This window comes from Sapajus apella, unplaced genomic scaffold (genome assembly GCF_009761245.1).
Source record: "Sapajus apella isolate SASKATOON/1434 unplaced genomic scaffold, GSC_monkey_1.0 scaffold139, whole genome shotgun sequence".
Lineage (NCBI taxonomy): Eukaryota > Metazoa > Chordata > Mammalia > Primates > Cebidae > Sapajus > Sapajus apella.
The window spans coordinates 1,789,477-1,814,647 of record NW_022437079.1 but is presented as its reverse complement, the minus strand read 5'-3'; the positions used below and the strand labels follow the sequence as shown (position 1 = coordinate 1,814,647).

The 25,171-nt window shown below is 49.3% G+C and overlaps 1 long non-coding RNA gene across 1 annotated transcript; it reads right to left on the bottom strand.

Annotated features, from left to right (window-relative positions):
- Nucleotides 1-12,126: 12,126 nt before the first annotated feature.
- On the bottom strand, nt 12,127-19,238 carry LOC116540362. The gene is made up of 2 exons (XR_004264405.1): nt 18,878-19,238; nt 12,127-12,270 (listed from the first exon to the last, which is right to left on the bottom strand). It is a non-coding gene; the product is annotated as an uncharacterized LOC116540362 (long non-coding RNA).
- Nucleotides 19,239-25,171: the final 5,933 nt, after the last annotated feature.

Below are 25,171 nucleotides of genomic sequence, written 5' to 3'. Positions count from 1 at the left end.
GCATAGACACAAGGTGACAACTGTTTGTGTCCAAAGGACCGTGCCTAGAAATGCAAGAACTAGGCACCCATAAAGGACAGCCCAGTTCCTGCTGACTGGACATGCCTCCATTCTTCATGGGCCTCCTCTGCAGCTAATTATTCTCTCCTGTTTATTCTGAAACAAATCCAGAGAATCTGGAGACAAGGAGATCATATGGACCAGTTTTCTGAACTCTGGTAAGGCTTGCGCATTCTATGGGTGGGATAACTGTGCTCCAAAGATGTTACATGAGCTCATACAACAAACTGATGGCAGAGGGAAATTAGTTTTCCTGGTTTATCCATGACAACATTGTTTTCAAATTTAATGTTTTGTTGGATTAGAACATATTGCAGTGAAGTGTGCACAGCTTACATGTATAGCTCAGTGAAGCTTCGCGTATGTATACACCATGTAACCACCTCCACCATCTAGGCGGAACTTGGCCAGCACCCCAGCAGGATGCTTGATGCCCCTCCCAGTTAATATCTCCACCAAAGACAAGTGCTATCATCCTAGATTAGTTTCAGCTACAGTCTGTGGCTCCGAGGATCAGCTACATCTCACACACCATCAATTTGTGACCCTTGTTAAGTAGCAAAGGTTACATAACAAGAATGACATCTACAGGGAGGAGAGCATCACACACTGGGGTCTGTCGGGGGCTATAGGGGAGGGACAGCGGGGGGTGGGGAGTTGGGGAGAGAGAGCATGGGGAGAAATGCCAGATATAGGTGATGGGGAGGAAGGCAGCAAATCACACTGCCGTGTGTGTACCTATGCAACAGTCTTGCATGTTCTTCACATGTACCCCCAAACCTGAAATGCAATAAAAAAAGAAAGGAATGACATCTAATTTGGATGGATGGCTACCTCTGTGGCAGGCCCTGTGCATGTGTGTATCTCATTTAATTCTCACAGCTCCGCGAGGCAAACACTTACCACATGATAACTCTCTCCTCTCTCGCCCCACCTCCATCCCAACTATCTATCAGAATTTGTTACAGAAGTTTGACCTTCATGATGTGGGGGCTGCTTAAGCAGTCTCTGTGAGGCTGTTTCATTGCATCTAATGCAGAACCTTGAATTCCACAGGGCAGGCCGCTGGGCAGGGAGATGAATGAGCGGGAGGAGAGAGCCAAACACAGCTGGACCCCGTAAGCCCAAACTGGAACAAGGGGACCAGCTCTCCTGCATTTCCAGGACTGAGGGGGTTTCCTGAGATTTGAGACTTTCAGTTTTAGAACTGGGCAAGGCCCAGGCCAACCAGGGGGTGGCAGAAACCACGAGGACAGTCTGTGAGCCGGTGAAGCTCTTGTGCCTCCTGTCTGGGCAGTGAACATCCTGTGGGAAGGCTGGTGCCCTGTCATGGGGGTAAACACACAGGCCTGGCTCAGAGGTTGACCAGACTGAACAGAGATCTCAGGGAAGGTAGAAATGTCGCAGGCCCCACACCAAAGAGGTGGGCCGGCAGGTAAGCAACAACCTACAAAATGGCTGCCAGCTTCACTGCTGCCCTGCAAAGCTGTAGCTGGAAGGTCTCCCGTGAGCTGCCATAGCCAGAAATACCTGAGGAAGGGAATTCTAAAAAATGGAGTCTGGCCTAGCCAACTGGACAGATTACAAAGCCACCCCTCCTCTACAGATGTGGAAAGAGCCTCAGAGAGGCTAATTAACACACTGAGGGCACACAGCCAGCAAGTGACTCAGGCTCTAGAGTCTCATCCTAACCCAGGCCCTGTTTCACAGGCTGTGGGAGGCCAGTGATACCAACAGCTGGGCAAGTTCCAGGCCCAAATTTAGGGCAGGTTTCCAGGCACAGAAGCAAGTGGAGCGAAGCCATTAAAAGCTGGGGTCTGGTATTGCACTGGCCCATATGTATAATGTCCTGCAAGTTAGTGAACCTCTGCAAGCCTGAGTTTTCCACTATGTGAAATGAGTTCATCATAGTCCCTACCTCACACCATTTTTGTGAGGATGAAGGGAGATGACCCAAGGACTCAGAGACCCCAGTTGTTACCTGCAACTTAAGAGCTGTGTCTATACCCAGCACTCACTCTGGCAAGAAAAACTCTTAGGTCTGGATGATAGAGCTGGAGCTATCATTGCCCAACTCTAGGAGACTCCCCTCAGCTCCAGAGTACAGAGGCAGAATGGGACAGAGGCCCGAGGACCCCTGCATAGAGCTGGTTGGGACTAGGCTCAGTTCAGGCTGGGGGTTGAGGCATTAGGAGTGCTGCAGAGGCAGGTACTGATGGAGCAGTTGGGGCACCTATCAGGCCTTAGAAACTGAGAGCTCCCTGAAGGTTTCACCTGCACCCCCTTCCCTGAGCTGAACAGCAGCCTTTCAGAGTAGGTGGGAAAGGTGTGCTTCCTGCCACCCTGGCAGCCCCAGGTGAGTCAGCGGGACTCCCGGGCAGCGGGACAGTCCAGGCGGAGTGGGAGGAATGAAGCAGCACTCTGCAGCCCTCTTTGCCGCAGGCAGTGGGGGCAGATGCCCCAGTTTCCCAGAGTTTGGTGCTAAATTTAGAATCCATCGTCCTGGTGAGCCCAGTCATTGTTTAGTCAGAGGCGAATTCCAGGGCTGATGAAACTCACCTGGCCTGTCACTGCCTGGCTGGCACATGCGGCCACCCATGGAGTATGGCCTAGGAAGCTGACAGCGTCTGAGTCTGTGCCTCTGACCGTTGCCACTCCTGCTCTGCCCCAGGCCAGGCTGTGTGACCACCTCGGGCCTTGGGACCAGAGAGCCTCACACAGTGCTGCTGTCTTGGACGTGCTGACAAGCCATGTCCCCCTAGCCAGGCTGAACCCCCAGTCTTTGTTCTGAAAGCTTCTCCTGCTTTCTGAATTTAACACTGGGAGGAATGGATTCAGCACCAAGGTTGGGAGGCCTCAGGGATCTTGTATTGGCTTTCAGGGATCAGTTATTTCTCAAGGCGAGGGCGCAGGGCTGGCTCTGTGGAAGTCAGGCTTGGGGATTGAGTGAGTACTTATTGTGCCCCAAGCCCTGTGCGAGACCTGTAAACGCAGGAGCTGCCAATCCACAGCAGTATTTTAAAACAGAGAAGCCCCACCTCATTAGTGGATCACAAAATTGATTTAATGGATCATGACCAGCATGTAAGAAAATGAAATAAAACAGAGAAGATCAGACGGACTGAAAGTGGAAAGGTAGATACTATTTTCTGAAAATTTGTGTGTGAAGGTGAGTACTAGATTGTAATATGCAATGTATTTGTTAATAAGGGCCAAAGTCTAGAAGAGTTTAAGAAACACTGGCCCAGAGGGGGAGGAAGTATCCCTATTGCGATGTCACTGTAGGCGTGGGAAGAGGAGAGACCTGGATTTAAATTCTGGATCTGCCGCCAGCCCTGTGATCCTGGTCTACGCAGTGTTTCTAAGTCTATTCTCATTGGCTGCTTTTATTTTTAAGGTTAATGATGCCTTCTACAAAGGGTTCTAATGAAAGCGAGAGCTGAGGCACGCTCAGGAGCCAGCGCAGTGCCTCGTACCCTATGAGCTGTTCAGGCCCTGGAAGCTATTTATGTTGTTACATGCACTGCAAGAAGCCTGGAGGCAAGGGAGGGACCAATTCCCGGGGGGCTGGCAGAGCCTTCACAGAAGAGCTGATGACTGAACTGAGGCTCAGACAATGCATAAGAGCCTATGGAGAGCGGAGGGGAAGGGGGAGTCTGGAAGGGGGAACTGTCATCTCTCAAGATAGGGAGTGCAACAGTCTTTTTTTTTCGAGCCAGAGTTTCTCTCTTGTTACCCAGGCTGGAGTGCAATGGCGCGATCTCGGCTCACCGCAACCTCCACCTCCCGGGTTCAAGCAATTCTCCGGCCTCAGCCTCTCGAGTAGCTGGGATTACAGGCACGCGCCACCATGCCCAGCTGATTTTTGTATTTTTTAAAGTAGAGACGGGGTTTCACCATGTTGACCAGGATGGTCTCGATCTTTTGACCTGGTGATCCACCCGCCTTGGGCTTCCAAAGTGCTGGGATTATAGGCGTGAGCCACTGCGTCTGGCCAGAGTCTTTTTTTTTAGGGAGCAGCTGCATGGTTGGGCTGGCTAGCGGGAATGAAGAGTGAGTAGGAAGCATGGGCCATGGGCCTGGGTCATCATGCTGGGGCCCTTTGAAGGCGAAGGAATTTGTATGACACATGGGAGAGATTGAGCACTGTCCTGGGCGGAGGGACAGGGACTGCTATGGCTTGAGCATGTCCCCTCCAAATTCAGTTGTTAGAACTTAGCAGTCAATGTGATGGTATCAAGAACGGGGGTTATTTTTATTTTATTTTATTTATTTTATTTTTTTTGAGACGGAGTTTCGCTCTTGTTACCCAGGCTGGAGTGCAATGGCGCGATCTCGACTCACCGCAACCTCCGCCTCCTAGGTTCAGGCAATTCTCCTGCCTCAGCCTCCCGAGTAGCTGGGACCACAGGCGCGTGCCACCATGCCCAGCTAATTTTTTGTATTTTTAGTAGAGACGGGGTTTCACCATGTCACCAGGATGGTCTCGATCTCTTGACCTCGTGATCCACCCGCCTCGGCCTCCCAAAGTGCTGGGATTATAGGCGTGAGCCACCGCGCCCGGCCGTAGAATGGGGGTTATTAAGAGGTGATTAGGCCATGGGGGTTCCTCTCCTTGTGAATGGGATTAAGACCGTTATAAAAAAAGGCTGCATGTAGCATTCATTCACTTGATCTTCTGCCTCCCGCCATGTGAGGATGCACCAAGGAGGCCCTTACAAAACCCTAGATGCCGATGCCTTGACTGTGGGCTTCCCAGGCTCCAGGGCTGTAGGTGATAAATTTCTGTTGTTTATAAATCCCCCAGTCTCAGGTATTCTGTTACAGCTGCACGGAATGGACTAAGATGGAGACCTGTGGGGAGAGGGGGGTAATCAGATTTGTCTTGAGGTTTAGCTTCTCATTCTGTAATTTTTTTTTCCCCATAATTAGTTTTTTAAAATTTTTTAAGTTCTGTGGTACATGTGCAGGATATGCAGGCTTATTTCTGTAATTAGTTTTTTTAAAAAATCTCTCCACCTGAAAGTGCTTCCCAGTGTCTTAACTTCGTGAGAGGTCCCCTCATCGGCTGGGCCATTAAATTCAGCCCTTTGTGGGGGGCCTGGGATGGCTTGGCATGGGCTGTCGAAGCCCAGCAGTGAACTCACCGTCACATCACTGGAGGAATGCATGCAGAAGCTGATAGATCTCTGGGGGGATATGATGGAGAAGTAGTTAAGCATGGAAGGACGCCTGTGGAGCAAATGGCTTTGAAGGGCCTCTCAGCTCCTCGTCTGGTGCTGCTGCCTTATGTGGCAGTCCTAAGGGTGTCCCGGAAGTAGTTCTTCTCTTACCACATGGAGAGGTGAGGAGAGGAGGCCTGGGTGCCTCAATACGGTAGAGAAGGGGGCTCTGAGCTTTGAGCACAGGGCATCCCTAGACCTCTCTGCAGAGTTGCCAGAAGGAAGTCAGTGAAGGGCTGTCTCCCCATGGGAGTGAGAGACCCCATCCAAGGAGTCCGAGATCCCTTGAGTTACCGCATGCTGGCTGCACTGAAATGCTCACTGCACGACCTGGACTTATTGAGCGGTGAGTGGCCATGTGGAAAGGAAGAAAAGGGATTTCAGTCCCACAGGCTTGGGTTTGAATCTGCTTCTTCTTTCATGAGCCAGGTGGCCTCAGGTAATTCTAAAACTCTCTGGGTCTGAGGATACGCATGCCGCAAGTGGGGATTCACAACACCCATCTAGCAGGACTAGAGCCCGGAGACATGTAACAGTCAATACATAGTAGCTGTGATAGTGACACTGGTGACACCTTAAGGTACATGGTACCCTTATAAGTCTAGTATGAAATGCATAGGCCCAGGACTACCTAAGGAACTTCCATCACAAAAGTTTAATTACAAAGGGATGTGGGAGAAAATCCGTGATCGATCTTCTGAGTGGGAACCTTGGGAGTGACAGGTGTGGCCAGAGGAGACAGGAGGTCATGGTGGGTTCAATCAGATTGGCCTTGCCTCGAGGACCCCTAAGGGTGCTGGTCAATAGAAGCTCTCATTTCTTGGTGTGGGGAAAACTCTGACCCAGGGTAGGAGATCCCAGCAGTGAGAGGGCTCCCAAGACAAAGATGGTGCTTTGGAGGGGACTGGTCAAAAAGAACTTGGGATGCCTGAAGACCTCTCCCCGCCGCGATTTCAGTAGGCCCTCGACGCCTGTCACCTCCACAGTCAGCATCTCCCATAGCTAGGAGAGCCAGCCGGGGCCTGATGGGAGTGGGGGGGACAGTGGACAGCTCAGCAGCCCATGTGTGTTACTGGTTGTCTCCATCTTACAGCTCCACAGTCCTCAGTACAGCATGCATGAGGTTTTGCATTTTCCTGTGTCGGCTCTTGCCTTGAGCTTATATATATATATATGTTTTATTGCACTTTAGGTTCTGGGGTACATGTGCAGTCATGCAGGATTGTTGCATAGGTACAAACATGGCAACATGGTTTTCTGCCTCCATCCCCCCGTCACCTATACCTGGCATTACTCCCCATGTTATCCCTCCCCAACCTCCCTATCCCCCACTGTCCCTCCCCTAGTCCCCCCAACAGACCCCAGTGTGTGATGCTCCCCTCCCTGTGTCCATGTGTTCTCATTGTTCAACACCCGCCTATGAGTGAGAACGTGCAGGGTTTCATTTTCTGTTCTGGCCTTGAGCTTTTTAACCGGACCTCTCCACCCTGATTCCTCAGGGGACCTGGGCACAGGCAGGATACGTTCAGAAGGCAGCCCCCAAAACCTTGAGCTGGGAGGCAGGAGGGGAGAGAGACAAGTCTGGGAACACACATAGCTGATTTATATTATTTCCTGCTGCCACTCTACTGCGAAATATGGCCCTTGGTATACAGGAATTGCACAATAAACGTCCATTAAGAAAAACATGCAAACACAGAGAGGCTTAAGTTGTTTCCTCAAAAATCTTATCTGCAACAAACAGACTCTAAGGTGTTCCCTAACAATCCCCACCTCCTGATGTTGATGCTTTGTGTAATCCCTGTCCTTGAGTGTGAGTGGAACCTGCAACTTGCTTCTCATCCATGCAGTACGGCAAATGTGGTGAGATCTCACTCTGTGATTATGTTTTGTTATGTAAGACTTCATCTTAACGAACGGGGGAGAGATGCCCTTTTTGGATTTGATAAAGGCAGCAGCCAGGCTGGAGAATCCCATATGGCAGGGAAGTGCAGGAAGCCTCTAGACTCTAAGAGAGGTCCTGTCAATAACCAGCAAAGAGCCAGGACCCTCAGCCATGCAGCTGCATGGAGATGGATTCTGCCAACAACCTGAATAACCTTGAATTGAATTCTTCCCCAGTCAGACTTCCAGATGAGACTGCAACCCAGCTGATACCTTCATTATACCCTTGAGAGACTGTGAGTACATGACCCAGCTAAGCTGTGCCTGGACTTCTGACTGTGAAATGATAAATGTGTGTTGTTTTAAGCTGGTAAATTTATGTAACTCATTATGCAGCACACAGAGCTGAAACAATATCCATTTCTATCACTCGAAACCAGCACATGCTAATTAAAGTTTTCATCTTTTCAGTGTGCTTTTCATTTCAATTTTGTTTTGTATCTAATTTATTCAGAGATAATAAATTCATATGGCACCAAAATTTAAAACTACGAAAGCATTTATAGTAAAAAAGTCTCTGTTTTTCTGTTCCCAGTTACTCAGTTTCCCTCCCCAGGGGCAACTTGTGTTACCAGTTTCTTGTTTATCCTTCCAGGGAAGTTCTACGTTTCTATTTGCAATCACCACTAAATAAATGTATTTATTTTGTGTGAATGGCACTATACTATGTGTATTCTGCACTTTGTTTCTCAGTTAACGTTTCTTAAAGGTTATTCTGTATCAGTTCCATCAAAATTCTTGATTTTTAAAATGGGTGTGTCACAATTTAATAACCAGTCTCCAGTTGATAGACTTTTAGGTAGTGCTCAATGTTTTGTTTTACAAATAATATTGTAACATACTTTGTACATTTGTAATATGGTACAAGTGCAAGTATTTCTGAAGAAGAAATTTCTAGAAGTGGAATTTCAGGTTGAAAGGACACATATCTTTGTAATAATGATAGATATTGTTTCTCTTCCATAAAATTCATAACAGTTCATTCTTCTGCCATAATGTATGAGAATCCATGTTTCTCTTACACCTCACAAAGACAGAGTCAATCTTTTTGCTTCTTGATAAACTGTCAGGTGAATAATGACTTATCAGCACATTTAATTTGAGGTTGAGTATATTTTCATAGGTTCAACAAATGTTCCGTTCTGAAATCTTCATTTCCTTTACCACTTTCTTATTTGTTTGCTGGTATTTTTTCTTTTTAAAAGATTGATATGAAAATCTCTTAATTAGGATAATTAGCCCTTTGTAATATGATTTGCAAATACTGTATTTTACTCGATTGCATTTGGATTTTATTTATTATGGTCTTTGCAATATTTATTTCTAAAAATTTAAATTTATTGGTCTTTTCCTTTTTTCATCTTCCCTTTCTCTCTTTTTTCTCTCTCCTTCCTTCCCTCCCTCCCTTCCTTCCTTCCTCTCGTCCCCTCTCTCCCCTCCACTTTCCTCCTTTCTTCCCTCCCTCCCTCCCTCCCTTCCTTCCCTCCTACTCTTTCTCTCTCTCTCTCAGCTTCTGAGTTTAAGTAATGCTTAAAAAATCCTTCCCTAATCTATTATAATAATATAAACAGCCAACTATGATGCTTCAAAAATATCAGTTAAATAGAATACAAGGAAGTTGATCCCTTTGAGACTGACCAATAAAAGAACCTCTGGTACGAACCATAGAGAAAGAAGAAATTTCAAATTTTCAAGCCAGAAAATGGATGCAGGTGCAGTTTCTCCTGGGCAAAGGCTGAATTCCCCTTACCTGTAAAATGGGAATGCTATTACCCGTCCCACCTTGCCTGCCTTGCAAAAGTTGCTGAGAGGAACCAATGAAGCCGATGAGAATGGAAAAGCCTTGAAAACCAGTCAAGTTTTATACACATGCACATAGACCTTCCCAGTGAGCCGGAGTAAATACGTCCAGCCCAATCAATACCAATGCCTTCACCATCCTCAAAATTACCCTGGTTGGAAAACTCCAAGTTATCTTTCACCCCTTCTTCCCATATCCTCCACATCTAGAGAGTTGCCACAGTTCACTGATTCTAATGCTAAGATTTTTCTTGCATCTGTCTTCTCTTTTCTCTTTTCACCGCCACTGCCATTGTTCTGCCTCCATCTTTTCTTGGTTGGACCATTGCAGAATTGTCCTCAGTGTCTATCTGCCACTGGTCCTTTGCTTTCCCCAGTCTTCTGCTCCCAGGCCCAGGCCTGGGATCATTCTCAAAGACAAGCCATACCTGGCTGGAGCCAGTTAAGTATGAATATCTAGGCAGACCAGCTGATTGTCTGTCTCCTCAGCAGCCAACTCAGTTTAGTTCATTAGGTGACTAGGACCCTGCTCTAGCCCAAGGGGGTGTGACTCTTTATTATTTTAAGCTAAACATGGCAATTCCATTTCCCTTGCCAGCGACTGGCATAGGAACGGACGTGGGCACAAATCTGGCCAAGGAGATGGTGATGGGAAGACTATCAGGAGAATTCTGGGAAATATTTTCCTTGTTTCTTTCCTCCCCTTCTTTTTAGAGATGGAGGGTCTTGCTATGTTGCCCAGGCTGACCTGGAACTCCTGGGCTCAAGTGATCCTCCTGCTTCAGCCTCCCAAGTAGCTGGGACTACAGGAATGTGCCACTGTACCCAGCATTCTGGAAAAGATTATCTGGTTCTGACGTAATTTCCTACTCCTTCTTCCTGTTGGTCTGCATGTGATGCCTGAAACTGTGGTGGACATTCTGAGACCACGAGGGGAAGATGAGGCCTCTCAAACTGATGGTGGTAGAAAGGGCAAACGGAAAGAACCCTAATAATGTTGACCTGTGGAACTGATCAAACCTGGGATTGCCACGCCTCTGGCTTCTTACAGGACAGAATCAATGTGTGGAATGCTGTGTGGGGTTTCTGCTACTTGCATCTGTGAGTAGTCCTACAGCTGAAAATACTACTGTCACACCTGTTGACATCACAGGGCACCCTGACTGGAGCAAAGCCGCCATGTGCCTGCGTCTGGCACGGAGGACACCTTGTTCTCCTGGGATCTGGTTGCTTGTGTTAATAAAACTGAGGCTTTTGTTTGGCCTAGGGGAGGAGAGAAGGTTAGGGGTATATGCAAAGACAGGGACATGAAGACAATGGGGGGATGTCACAGCAATTGTCTTTTCTTCCCCCCAAGATCATTACCATTGGCCTACTCTGAGGATCAGTGTATTAATCTGTTCTCACACTGCTCTAAAGAACTACTTGAGACTGGGTAATTTATGAAGAAAAGAGGTTCAGTTGACTTACAGTTCTGCAGGCTGTACAGGAAGCATGGCTGGGGAGGTTGCAGGAAACTTACAATCATGGTGGAAGGCAAAGGAGAAGCAGGCAAGTCTCACGTGGTGGAGCAGGAGGAAGAGAGAGAGTGAAGGGGAAGGTGCTATACATTTTCAAACAACCAGATCTTGTGAGAACTCTATCACGAGACAGCATTAGGGGCAAGGTGCTAACCAATTAGAAACCACCCTCATGATCCAATCACCTCCCACCAGGCCCCGCCCCCAACATTGGGGGTTATAATTTGACATGAGATTTGGGTGGGGACACAGAGACAAACCGTATCAATCGGCTTTGAGCCCTGATGGAAAGAGGTTTGGGCCAGGAGTCAGAAGAGTGGCATTCATGAAAGTGTTGAGAGATCCTCAGGATCTCAAGGCCCAGCAGGCAGGGAAGAGTGGCAGCAGGGATGACTTAGGAGGCTGATGCAATGGCCAAGTAAAGAGGAAGGAGGGTCCTGGCCCAGGAAGCTTGTACGGCACGGTGAGGAGTGGCCAACGGCTCTCTCTGGGGGTTGGACAAGGAGAGGAGAGCTCCCTGAAGGCCTCAGCAGCAAAAGGGATCACAGAACCTGGACCCCTGGCCTGGTGACCTGGGACTGAGACATCTTGGCATGGCTTTTGTCTCCTTGGAGCTGTCACTGCTTCTGGGGACAGAGTAGGTCCTGGGGAGAGGGTCACATGGGTAAGCAGGGACCAACAGATGGGAGAACAGGATGGATCCTGGACTCCCACTTTTGCTTTGGAAGTGAACATGGAAACAAGTACAGATTTGGGGGTTGAGCCTCCGGTATAAGCAGATTAAGAATTTCGGGCGGAAGCAGGAATGATGGTGGCTGCCTCTCCTGAATTTTGAACCCACGAGTGCTTGCCTATAGGAGTCAAGGTCCCTCGTATGCTCACAGCTGGCCTGCCTCAGAAAGAGGGCAGCCTTGGGGTTTTGTGCACACACCAAGAAGATTGACGCATCCAGCTGAGAAGAGATCTGCATCCTGGACCTGCTTCCTAACTGCCACATACAATTTCCTGGGGCTACGCGAGGCCTTTTCACATTTGCTTCCGCCTTCTCTACACCGACAGGCACGTTCAGAAGCAGCCAGAGTCTGGCCCTGGTATTGCTGACAGGTGGGCACCTGCAGCTGGGTTCTGTTGCCATGGTAACAAGGTAGGGAAAACTGCCCCAGAGCTCTGGGGCTGATTAGACCTCAAGGACAGTCCACTGTCGCCTGACACCATGTCTTCTGGGGCGCTGCTGAGTGTAACTGTCCAGGAGGAGATGGGAATTTTTTGAGACAGAAAATTTAAATGAATGGAAAATTAGATGCTCTACCAAAGATATTGTCCCCTTCCTTTCCCTATATATATTTGTCACTACCAGTTACGAATATACAATTTCCTGTCTCGGTGTCAACTAGTAGCATCTAAGAAAGGTGGTCCCGCTTCCTGCTGACATTCGAAGTTATGTAGAATAAGACATGCTTATTTTGGAACATGACTTGTGTTCTAAGAAAACTTACTAATAAGTGTTACCTGACATTGAACTTGGGGTGTCTTAGTCAGCTTAGGCTGCTATAATAAAATACATGCTACATGCCAGGTGTTTTAAATAACAGACATTTATTTCTCACAGTTCTGGAGGTGAGAAAGTCCAAGATCAAGAGCTGGCTGATTTCATTTCTGTTAAGGACTCTCCTCCTGGCTTGTTGATGGCTGCCTTCTTGCTGTGTGCTCCTATGGCCTTCCGTCTGCTTGTGGAGAGAAAGAGCAAACACTCTGGCCTATTCTATGAGGGCACTAATTCCATCATGAGGGCCCCACCCTCATTGTCTCATCTGGCCTTAATCATCTCCCAAAGGCCCTATCTCCAAATATCACATTGGGAATAGGGGCTTCAGCATATGAATTTTCAGAGGACATAAATATTCAGCCTATAACATGGGGCCGACACAGTTTGAAAGTGGCCCGTCAGCACCTATCAGGAAACATTTTTTATTTGATTCATTTATTTGTTCACTCATTCATTTAGCCATTTTTTATTTTGAGAGCCAGGGACCATTCAATGTCCTAGGATATAGCAGAGAACGAAATAGACAAAAATTTCTGCTGCCATCAGGTTTACCTTTTAGTGGCCAGAGACGGGAAAATTTAAAAGTAAGCAAGTAATTATATAATCAGTGGTGATAAGAGCAATTAAAAAGCATAAAGCAAAAGAGAATGACAGGGTGCGGAGGGGGACTTGCTGTTCCACATGGAGTGATCCGGGAAGACCTGGGCATCGCAGCAGAGGCCTTCTGGTGGCCACGATAAAGCGTCTTGCAAGATCTTCTACTACAGGGAGCATAACTGATGGAAGGCCACAGCTATTTCATTTTGAAATTCATTACTGCTTTTGTGTGAAGGGCATGTCTCCTGGGAGACGTGGGACTTCCTCATCAGCACACTTTAGCTCAGGGACTCCCTGATGGTTTTGTCAAAACTTCCTCAGCCTGCCCAGCTCTAGAGAAGGCTTCCACTCTACCTTCTCTCTTTTCTCCTTCCCTTTGGGTCAGACTTGCATCATGATCCCGCTACAACCCCCAACTTCCTCTGCTCCATCCCTATTTCCTTTTGCAAGGCATTTCCCGTAATAAAAGCCTCGCGTGATTAATCCGTTGCGGCACCTGCTTCTCAGAGGACCAGGACTAATGCAGATTTGAAGGAAGTTAGAGAGTAAACCATGTGGATTGGTGAGGGAAATATAATCCAGGCTGAGGGAACAGAGACTGCGATGGTCTTAGGGCAAGAGCAAGGCTGGTTTGCATGAGATCTGAGATTTGACTTTTTACCCTATTCACATGCGAATAGGTTAGTGTGTGACTGTTTCATAGATTCTGGCAGAAGACACGAGAGTCCGGGTCAGAGACAAAAGACTCAGTATTCATCGCACAGCCATACATTCTGTTGGTCAAAATGAGTCAATAGGACAGGCCGGAGTCAAGGGGAGGGAAGTGGCCTCTTTCTCTTCACCGGGAAGCAGCTAAGTCACATTGCCAGGAGGTGTGGATACAGCGGGGAGAAGAACTGCAGCCAGTTTTTCAAAGCACCACAGTAAGGACTGGAGCCAGGTGCCTGAGGAGCTTGAGGACAAAGAGGAAATTCACTGAGTGATCAAGCAAGGCCTCCTGGAAGACTTAAGTCTTTAGCCGTGCCAAATCCCTTGTTGTTGTTTTGAGACAGGGACTTGCTCTGTCTCTTATGCTGGAATGCAATGACATGATCACGGCTCACTGCTGCACCCTCGAACTTCCGGACTCAAGCAATCCTCCCATCTCTGCCTCTTGAGTAGCTGGGAATACGGGCACATGCTACCATGCCAGGCTAATTTTTTAAATTGTTTTTGGTAGAGCTAGGGTCTCACTATGTTGTCCAGGCTGGTCTTGAACTCCTGAGCTCAAGTGCTGACCGTTTAGCCTGCCAAGAACCAGCTGCCGCCTCCCTGTGGGTCTCAGAGAGAACACAACCACCACCTCTCCTGACGGCCTGGGAAGCAAGACCAAAACAGGTCACGTGAGTCTTCCATTGTTGACATTCTGTTGGGTGGCGGAGGAGAGGGGAAGGAGGGGTCAGACCCCGAATTCCAGGCTATGCCTGCTCTCACCTCCGCCGCAATGACTCTCCCCCTCACCACACACATTTGCCCAGCCACTAGGGTCAAGCCTGCCACTGAATCAGGAAAGCAGTTTGTTCATGCAGAATGTGTCACTGTTGGAAGTTTCTCTCTCATCATTAACTAATTTGCTGTGCTTTGCCACAGCCCTTGTTATCTATAACCATGGTAACAATGCAAAGAGCTGTACATGCATTTATTTTGGACTCTAAAAGCCCAAGCATGGTTTATTTCTGTCTCTTGGCTTCGAAGGAGCTGGGTGGGCCTGGAGGCAGGGGCTGGAGCTAGCGGACCGGCCCTTAGTCCCTGAGCCTATCAGTGTGTGATTTCAATCACGGAGCTTCTCCTCTGGGACCTCAGTTTCCCGATGTATAAGGTGAGGGATTGGGGTCGCTGGTCTTGGTGGAGTCTTCCGGTGATGTCTCTCTATTGGTCAGAGTCATGTGTATTTGGGATCTAGAGGGAGAGTTCCCCAGCCCACCCTGGAGGCTGTGAGCTGGCTGCGAGCGTGGGGATGTAGGCAGTGGTGTGTGGCTGCTGCATTTGACAGTCCCCTCTTTCTGCTAATTCGGTGTCCTCACTATATAATTATACTGTGAAATTCCCTGACTGAAGATAATTTTTTAAAATATCTTTCCCTGACTCCCACCACTCATTGCCCAGATTCGTGAATGGGGTAAGTGGGCGTTTGCAGCTTTTGGCGGAGAGCGAGGATGTTATGCAACCTGCCCTTCTCAGAATTTCCCAGCACCGCCTCCACGCTGGGCCCCAGAAGGGAAGAATAGGGCTTTTCTGGTTGGGAGGATGCAGATTTTGACTTCTCTGAGTCTCAGTTTCCTCATCTGTGAAGTGGGGAGAAAATGATCTTTCATGCGGGGTAACGTGAAGAGTATGATACCACGCCCTGTGCCTCTGACCACAGGACTGTGATGAAAATGTGGCCTTCCTCCCTCCTCCTGTGATCTCGGGCTGGTCACTTCACTCCTCCGAGCCTCAGTTTCTCCGTTTGTAAGTGGGGTCAATAATAGTTACCTATCTTTCAGGAGTGTTGTGAGGGGGTTAAGGAGAATAACAGCCCGAGAGGCCCTGTGCTGTTGTTACTCAGCAATTGGCATTTATTATGACTGTCAGGAAAGGCACGCTGTCCTGTCACACCCTGCAGGATCGTGTTATCAGGGTGTGTGTTCTGGCTGGCTGGGGGCTGCGTTGCCAGTCCAGTAAGATACAGCCAGAGCTGATAACGAATGGACCTGTCAGCTCGATGCAGAGCACTTCTTGAAGCTCCCCAGAGGCAGGTACCGATGCCACATTGATAAGCCCCATTCCCCTGATGGGTTCCTGACATTTCCTGCCTGCGTTCCCCTGACTGCCTGGGTCAGTGGTCAGACTGAGTCACAGCCACTCCCTGCAGCCCCGGCTGGCTGCTGATGCAGGGCTCGGGGCGCCAGGCAGCTACGCAGGGCCAGTCCACTGAGAGGGTGCCCTTTCTATTTATATTTTAAAACATTAGAATTTTTCTTCTTATTTAACATTCTTATTATTCTTTCTTACGTAAGGAAGATACTTAGAATGCTTTGATCATTACTGTTTATTGCATATGTCAACATGTGTTTATTTAAACAGAGACAAAGGCCCGGAAGGAATCACCAGGAAGTAAATAGTTGCTGCCAGCAAGGAGAGGGGTGACGCATTCACTTCTTTAGACTAAACAAAATGGTGGGATTAGCAAACATGCTTAATTTTGATTTGAGTGAATGCTGCTCTGTATAGTTTATGTTTACATTTTTTTAAATTAAATAACATGGATTGCTTTAGAATTAGAGATCAAATCTCAAAATGTAAAGAGACAAATGACAAAAACACTTTTCAGCAGAGGAAACATCTTTACCATAATTTTTTGTCGGTTTGAATTGGGCTAATCTGTACCGGGCGCCTATGCCCAGGGATTAATCTGTGAGTTCAAACTCCCCAAGGAGGCGTATGTTTTTCTTGCTTATCCTTCTCATTTCACAGCCTCTGACCTGGGTTCTTAACAGGAATCCTCGTAGTTCATGCATGCTTCGGTTCTGGAAGGGGGGCCCTTCTTTCGTCACTGTACGCTCTGTGTGAGATTTGTACTGAGGCTCTGTGGACCTGTCTCCGCGTGAAGGCCAGGCTCAGTGCGGATTTCATGAAGACCTCAGCACCTGCTATATCTGTAGCTCCCTTGGGGAAAGACCCAAAGCTCTGCAGTGCAGACCCCTGGGCTGGCCACCCCCATCCCTGCTCCGGAGAAAATGCACGCACTGGTCTGGTGGGAGGCAGTGCTTCCTGTTTCGGGGGATGATCTCATCTTGAACTGGAGGGAGGTCTAGCTGGTGCTGATTCATTTTAGCAGGGAGGCCTGCAGAGCCGAGGGCCTTGCCTCTCCCCCTGCGATTTTCAGCATTCTGTTGGGTCAGCTTCAGGGCGTTTGTCTTTTAAGACTAAAGTTAGCAGTTTTTAAAAGGAGAAACCGAAAGCCCGTTCTCTTGTCGTCTGCATGACTAGGATGGGGCCAGAAACAGACAGCCGTGGACTCTCACGGGTGGGTGAAAGTCTATAGACTTGCTGACTCGCTTCGGTGGGGTCTTGGCAAAGGGTCTGAATGCTGGCTCTGCTACTGATTAGCTATGTGACCTTAAGCAAGTTACCTAGCCTGTCTGAACCTCCACTTCCTTATTTGCCAAAGAGGGATTCAAAAGACCTTGCAGAATCTGAAGAGGACTCCATTACATGTGACTGACTATGTTAGACGCCTTTCAAAGGTAAAATTAATAGGAATGATTACAAGACAAATCATCAGCAATGTGATGGGGGAACGTTCTATGCAAGGCAGCCTGGGGCACGTGGTGCTTAGGAGGCTAGTGTCCAAGTGTGAGAGAAAACAGCACTCCCCGTTCCGTGTTGTTAGAGCGGAGGCCACCAGGTGCTGTGGAGGCACCGTGTGACCCTCCTGCCTCCGCTGCCTACCTGCAGGGTGACCTTGGGTGAGTCTTTCCCTTTGCCAGGCTCCAGAGCTGAACTGCGCGAAAACCACGCTCCTTTTCAACCCCAAACGAGGCGCTGACCTTGCAGGGCCCCCATGGTGTTAGAGACTCCTCCTCATCAGGCCCTTCTCTCCTTGTGCAGAATGGGCGTTGTATCCAGAGTGTTAGTCGGTGGATGGCGGGGGTTAGCTGCTGCTTCTCTCTCTCCCCAACTCCTTGAAGGGGCTGCCTGTACGCACCACCCTGCTGCGTTTCTGAGCCAAACCTTTCAGCTTGTCTCCCTGCGTGTCGCCCTGCTGAGCTCCCTGGCTGCCCCAGACTTGAGTCTTCCCTGGGATCACACTGACCTCAGAGTCCCAGGTCCCAGGCCCGTGTGCACCCTCACAGGACCTGCTTAGAAGCCCCTGTTTCAGTTTGGGTCATCATGTCTGGCTCTTCTGGGACCATATCTGGCTCTGGACCCCAGAGCGCCCACCCTCTTCTGCCAGCCCTCTGCTGGGCCCCTGGGGACGTCCAGCAATTTCTTCTGGAGCAAGGCAGAGATGGTGCTTCCCGTGACACCATGCCGGGCTGGCAGGTGGCCCCTCTCTAGGTCCTGCCGTGGAATGGATCAGCTGTTCCCTTTCTAAAGATTAGTTTCCCCTGCCCCCACATCCTCCTCCTTGGCCACTGGCTCTGCGATGCTATGGGCTTTACATGCCTTTGCCCCCAAGCTGCACCCCGACCCAGAGCCTAAAGTGCTGAGGAACGCAGACGTGGCGACACAAGAATCCACTGGCTCCTCTCCTAGCTGCTGTCCTTGGCCTCGCTCCTCTTCACTCCAGGCCGGCCTTAGGCACACAGATTTGCCTTCCACATGCATCCCTGCAGCTCTCCAGGATCGGGGGCTGCCCTGCAGGCCCAGCTCCGGTCCCAAGAATGAAATTCCAACTGTCTACTCAGCCAGTGCTTCCCCAGCATATCAGGAGGTCAGCAGGAATGCGGAGTGGCTCAGAGGCTACGTTTTCTGCTGGGATTTGCATCTAAGCGCATGTGGCGTTACACAGTCCGGAGGCCAGGACACAGGATGGGGAAGAGGACTGCTTCTTAGAGTGCACTGAGGGTGGCATGGCTGGCTCAAAGGTCAGCACTTACATACCCAGTAAAAAGGGTGTAAAAGCATCCCTTTACTTACTTCCCCACAAAGCTGCATGTGAGCGTGTGGATGCTAAGCCCCAGGGCGGGCAGTCCGGGGCAGTATCAGGGGCTGGGAGTCAGTGGTGAGAACACAGTGTCATCAGCAGTAAGGACTGGACAAAGGTCTCCGGACTCCCTGTCCAGGGCTCCCCATACCCTGAGTCTCTAAGTGTTTCTAAGTGGCTGACGGCTGGCTCTATCTACTAGGTGTCTCTTCATCAGGTCCCCCAGGTGTGGCTGCTGGGAGATGCAGGCATTTAATTGCACTGAGCAGTCCTAGTGCCAGGCCTTGGGTGGTTTCCCATGATACCAGATTGGACGGCAGGTGGCTGTGCGGGGGCATGCCTTTGCAGTGGGTTTAGCTGCCCCTTTTCAGAACTACAGCCTGCTCCAGGGCCAGCAATCGACATGAAAGAAGAAATGTAATGAGCCGGGTAATAGTGGAAATTGATAGTGGTGATTAATTGCTAAAAGCATGCAAAGACCATGGCAATGGTTGGATGACAAAGGCAGAAACCTTACTTCCTTTTGTAGGCAGTGCTCCAAACGGCTTCAGGTCTCTGTAAACAGCTTGCGCAAGCTTTGTGAAGATGCGAGGCGCTGCAGGTCTCCAGCAGCTCTGAAGTCAGCCTTCCGTCTGAACACCACTCTACCTGTCTCTTCCTTGCTGTGTCGTCTTGGGCAACTTGCTGTGACTCTCCTGAGCCCATGTCCTCATCGATAGAATGAGGAAGAGTCCCAATTTACAGACTCGTGAAGAGTCAATGAAGTGAAAGATCTGAGAAATAGACAGGCTTTGGAACCAATTCAAATTCTGGCACTATCACGTATTGGCTGTGTGACCTTGGGGCAAGGCGTCAACCACTCTGAGCTTCAATGCCCTCATCAGTAAAATGAGGATAATGATAATCGTATCCATAATACATCATTGCTATTGTGAGGATTAAGTGAGATAATAAAGTGCTAAGCACATACAGCATATGAGACGTTGCAACGTTCAATGTAGTTTGCCTATACAACACTCTATTATGAAATGTTTATAGGCTCTTAGCTCTGTCCACGATACTAGCAGCGATAGTGATGTGTATGACATGCTTCTCATGTGCTAGATGCCATCCAAAGCTCTTAATGTGTATCAGCTCCCCCAATTCCCGTAACCATGCTATGAAGTAGATACCGTAATTATCCCTGCTTTATGAATTAGGAGGCTGCAGGCTAGTTAACTGGAAAAGCTAACCAAGGCACCTAGCTTTTCTGGGGAGGCTTGGCCACCCAGAGTTGTTTTGCTCCTTATACATTCTTCCTTGGGTGGAGGTTGCTGTGGCGTCCTGTCCTATCTGGGCACGTAATGTTTCAGCATCCCACCTGGCACTCCTGGGGGACTCAATCCTGTCTTACCCAGGAGCGTTCCCCATCCAAACCTCATCCCACAGACTGCTTAGTGATATCACCATCCAGGCCTCTAACCCCCAAATTTGGGTGCCCTCCTAAACCGGGTAGATGAGAGCATTCTGGGCAGAGGAAGCAGAATGTGGATAAGGACATGAAGGCATCAAATGGCATTGAATTCTTAGGAAAATGCAGATGGCTGCACAGTTGGATTGTTTGGAGCTGGGTAGGAGGCATGTGTCTGGAAGTGTGTGTGGAGAGACAGGCAGGGTCTAGCGCAATGATTTCCAGCCTCATGTGCACAGAAGAATCACCTGCGGGGCTTTAAAAAGGCCACTGCCTGTGTCCGACCCCCAGAGGTGACTGAATATTGGGATTTAAAAAAAATCTTCCCAGTTGATTCAAATATCGGCTGAGACCCGATGTTCTAGAGATCACTTAAGGAAATGTAGATTATGTTAAGCAAGTAGACCTTCACTGTATGGTAAATTACTATACTTGAGGTAAAATAAAAAATTCAGGTCTTCAGTTGCACAAGCCACTTGTCAAATGTTCAGTAACCATTGGCGGCCGTCATATTGGACAGCAAAGGTAGAAAGCATTTCTCTTCGTCTCAGAAAGTTCTCTTGGGCAAGACTGACGTAGACTTTATTTGGTTGGCAGCGAGAAGCCACTTAAGGGTTTTAAGAAGGGGAGTGATGTGGCCGGGGGCTTGCTTTAGGAAGAGGATTCAGGGGCTGAACAGAAATGGAGCCAATGGATGTCATGCTAGTGACACTGACAACAGAGGGAATTATTAGGCAACTGTTCTGCTGCTGGACAGGGAAGGCCTGAACTAGAGCCTCAACACTGGCGCTGGAGAGGTTGGGATAGATGTGAGTAGGGTGAGGGGAAGAGGCACTCAGGACAGGCAGGCCCAGTTGGATGGGGGCTGAAGAAGGAGGCTAAGTTTAGGTTGCCGCTCACATTTTGGATCCGTTACCTGGAGGTTCCTCTGTGGCAATGGTTCCCAATCCAGGTGATTTCCCTCCCCCTCACCCAGGGGACATCTGACCACACCTGTAGATATTTTTCATGATTGCAACTCAGCGGGTTGAGGGTATTACTGGCATCTCATGGGTAGAGGCCAGGATGAAGTCAAGGCTGTTAAATGTCTCATGATTCACAGGTCAGCCACTCCAGAATGAAGAGTTACCAAGCCCTCAATGTCAACAGTGCAGATGCCGAGAAAGCTTGTTCTGTGGATAAAGGCATGAGGCCAGTCTGAGTGCAGTGGTATAGATAAAGAATAAAAGCTGAATGAATTGTGCTTTCAGCTCTTCTGAGAGTGGATGGTGGAGATCTCCAGTGGACGGCAAATATCACATCTGGAGCTCAGGAAAGAGGAGAGGAGCAGAGATGAGCAATGACCCCCTGTAAGGGTCATTGCTGAGTTTAAAATGAGGAAACTGAGGCCAGTATAAGAAAATTAAATGCCAATTTATTCAGCTCCCGGGTGAGGTTCTCTGGTCCTGGGAAAGGGGGCCAGAGATGTCGCGCTGACTTCCTGAGGGTGGGGGTTATGGCTAGGAGGAACCAGAAACAACTGGGTGCTCTGATTGGGTCCAGGGGAGCAGGACTGAGACGGGGCGGGCCGCTATTGGTTGGCGGGTTGTTGGGTGGGTTTTCTGGTGCGAGAGAGCCAGGGTTGCATCAGCTGGAGCCTTCCAGGGGAGCCATGCGGCAGAGCTAGGTGCCGGGTGCAAAGCCTGGTGCCGGGTGCAGAGTCTGGTGCTGAGTGCAGAGGTGGGTGTTGCCTCCTGGTGAGGCAACCAGCCTTACACCCCCTACCTCTGTGTCCAGACCACCCAGTGGCTGCCCTGGACTCCTGAAGGTGCTGAGTGAGAATTGGGGCTGAGAGTGGAGCCTCAGGGAGCAGCCACACTCCAGGGACAGGTGGACGGTGGGGAGGCCACATTTTTGGTGAGGTCTTTGTGTGAAGCCAAGTGTTGTCTTTCTTCAGATGATAGCATCTGGAACATCCCATCCATCCTGCATCTCCAGGCATTGCAGACGGTAAAGACTCATCCTTGCTGTCCAGCACCCAGGCCTTACCCCTCAAGGCTGGATGTCTCCAGAGCCGTGGGTTTTATGTCAGTGACATCTTCCAGATTCCTCGTGCTCCAGGCTCTGCTCATCTAGGTGTGGTCCTTTGGCATTGGAAGGAAGGATGGGAAGAAGGGCAGGCTTCTCACCCCCAAATGCCCCTTTGTTCCACACAGTCCATATGTATACCTAAAGGATACATACTGCTGAGCATGGGGCTTGGGCCATTTTTTGGCAATTGTCCCTGCAGTGGGTTGAATGCTGTCATTTCAAAATTCGTGTCCACCAAGAACCTCCGAATGTGACCTGATTTGGAAATAGGGCTTTTGCAGTTGAAGTTAGTGATCTTGAGACATCCTAGGTTTACGGTGGACTCTCAATCTAATGGTTGATGTTCTTATAAGAAGAAAGGACAGAGAGACACATAGAACTAAGTTCATGTGAAGACAGTTTGGGACTGTGCTCGCACAAGCTCAGGAATGCTCAGAGCCAGCAGAACCTGGAAGAGCGAGGGAAGGACCCTCCCCTCAGGCCTTCAAATGCAGCATGGTCCCGCTGACAAGTGATTTTACCCTTGTAGCCTCCAGAACGTCAAAGCCACCTGGCTTTGGATAATTTGTTATGGAAGCCCTAGGATTTAATACAGCCCACTGTGTTTAAAGCGGTCCTAACCTGACACAAACATTTAATCCTAGACTCGCTCGTCAAGCTTCCTGAAGCTTATCGTTTGGGTGAGAAAGGAAGATTGGAAACGGGACATCTCCGGCGTCTGTCTCAAAAGGCTGTCTTCCGCCATTTATCAATGGGAAAACCATCTTAGAGGAGAGGGAGATTTGGGAAGGCAATAAGCCCTGGGCTCCAAGGCAGCTTCTGGTAGCTGGCTGATAATTTCTGTGGCAGACTGATCTTCGATTCTGAATCATAGTAGATTGTAATGCTGTTTATGGTAACTGAAATTTATTGGGAACTTACTATGCACTAACACTTTATAGAGAGCTCAACGAGATATCGGCACTCTTTACTTCAACCCTGTCACTACCCCACTTTACTGATGAAGAAACGGAGGTTCAGAGACACTCTCTAAGGCCTTGCAGCTTACGGGAGGAGAACTCCAGATAAGCCCCGAGGAGCCTGGCACGAATGCTGGTTTTTAGCCGTTGTACGCACTGCCTGCAGAGCGATGAAGTTACTGGGTGAGCAGCCCCTGTCAGGTGAGTGTGGCCATCTTCAGGAGCTCTTGGATTACCTGGTTTCTAATACTGTAGGCACTAAGTGAACAGAGGAAGGAAGACAGTGACTTGATTAAGTGCCTTCAGGGGATGCTGCAAAGATCAAACTATCTTGGGGACACACGGGCCACCTTTGAATTCTGGGTTGGGAGGCTCTCTAAAGAGAAGGGGTCCCAAGTGCTGCTGTCACTGATGCTGTGGCTGCACACGACACCTGTCTGTCCTGACCTCTGGCCCTCTGCCGTTATCACTTGGCCTTCGGTGGAAAGTCAATGAAGGCCTCAAGACCCCGAGTGTGGTCTGTGGACCAGAGCAGCATGAGCATCGCCTGGGAGCTTGTTGGAAATGCGGCCCCTCGGGCTGCCCCAGATGGACTGAGTCGGAATCTAGGGGGATTTGCATGCACATTACAATGTGAGAAGCAGGGAAAAAATGACCCAAAGAAGTCCATGGCTTGTTGTGAATTCTGTGCACTCTTGGTGCAAATGAGCAGAGATCAGGGCAGATGGAACTTCACACAGGGACCTTGACTTCGAGGATCTTGGGCACTGGATCAGACGGCCTCATTCAAGGTCATCTTTGGCCCCATCTGCCCTGTGATCTGACACACTCAGTTCTCTACTCCAGACCCCCAAGCTGGAGATGCCCTTCTTGGCTGAGCATCAAAGAGTGACCCTCCAGTGGTTACCAGTAAATTAATTGGCGGTACCTCTCTTTCTGTCCCTTCTCAGGGGGTAGGGATTGGAACTTCTGGGATGAGGTCCCTGACAGCTGAGCTCATGTGAGGCTGAGCACATCAGATTTCATGGCGGATCTCGCTTTTGATGTGCACTTTCACAAGGAAATGCTAGCCCCCGCCCCTGCTCTTTTTCCAGCACTGTGCTCTGAAAGGTAGTTGCTTTCAAGCAAGATGTCAAAGGGGATGCCCGCTGGAGATGAATTATGCTGCTCTCTTCCTGCTAGAGATGAATGGTGCTGCTCTGTGTGCGGTCCTCAGATGACTGTGAGTGCACGGGCTGAATGGGCTCTGTGTAAACGATTTCAAGTGTCTCGTCACTTTCCATTTTCTTTCACACCGAGTTCTTGCCTGTTGTGTGACTACAGCAGTTTCCAGAAGGTGAGGTCCTCTTGGGTTTAGCAGAGAATTAGAGGTCAGAACATTTTTTGATCAATCTCTCACAACGTTCAGCCCTGCAGCCTGAAGCTCTGAGAACACTGGCGGGGAGTGGGTGGTGGGTGGGTGGGAAGGACAGCGGCTCCGTGGTCCCGCCATCAGCGGTGGCTCTCAGAGACAGCGTGGATCACCTCTGAGATGACTCTGAAGGCAGGTTTTCCTGTGACAGCTGATAGGACAATCTGGACAGCGCTGGGGCCCAGCTGGCCTCGGCCTGGGAGGATGACTCACAGCAGCGGGGCTTGTTAACCTGTTTACAGTGAGTCATCGGAGCTCCTCCGGGCCTTGGTTCCCTCAGCTGTAAAATAGGAACAATAGTAATTGCTCCAGCCGCCTCACAGGGATGTGAAATCCACAGCAAAATGAGCCAAAGGTGGCCAGCCGTAAAGCACCTACGGGGTGACAGTGACGAGCCAACGCATTCTCTGTTGCCCGTTCGCGGAGCCATCGCAGTTGAGAACAAGACTGTCCAAGTGCGGGATGTGCACAGTGGCTAAAGGCAGGGAGAGGTGAAGTCGCTTGAGGTGACATTGCACTGGGCACGTTTCTAAAATCCTGCTGTCAAACAGCAGTTACCCTCAAGTCCTCCTCAACCTGCGGCCTCCGACGTTGGATTGGCACATAACGATAAAAAAAACCAACTCTGTCACAAAGGAAAGAAAAAGTGTTTGCGCGGGGAGCCCTGATCCCGCTGTGGTCTAACCTCCTTGGCTGGGAACACCGGCCTTCTGTCACCTGGCCCGGGTCTGTCTCACCAGCCTCATGTCAGCTGCTCGGGGATTATTACTGGTTATATATTTTTGACTGAGTGGCCCTGTGATTTTACTCATCCTCATTGCCTTGCCTGGAATTCTCTTTTCTCTCTATGACATACTCTCCTTATCCTCGGAGATAAATATACAGGAAGCTAAGGAAACGTCAGTGCACTGTGATATTGTG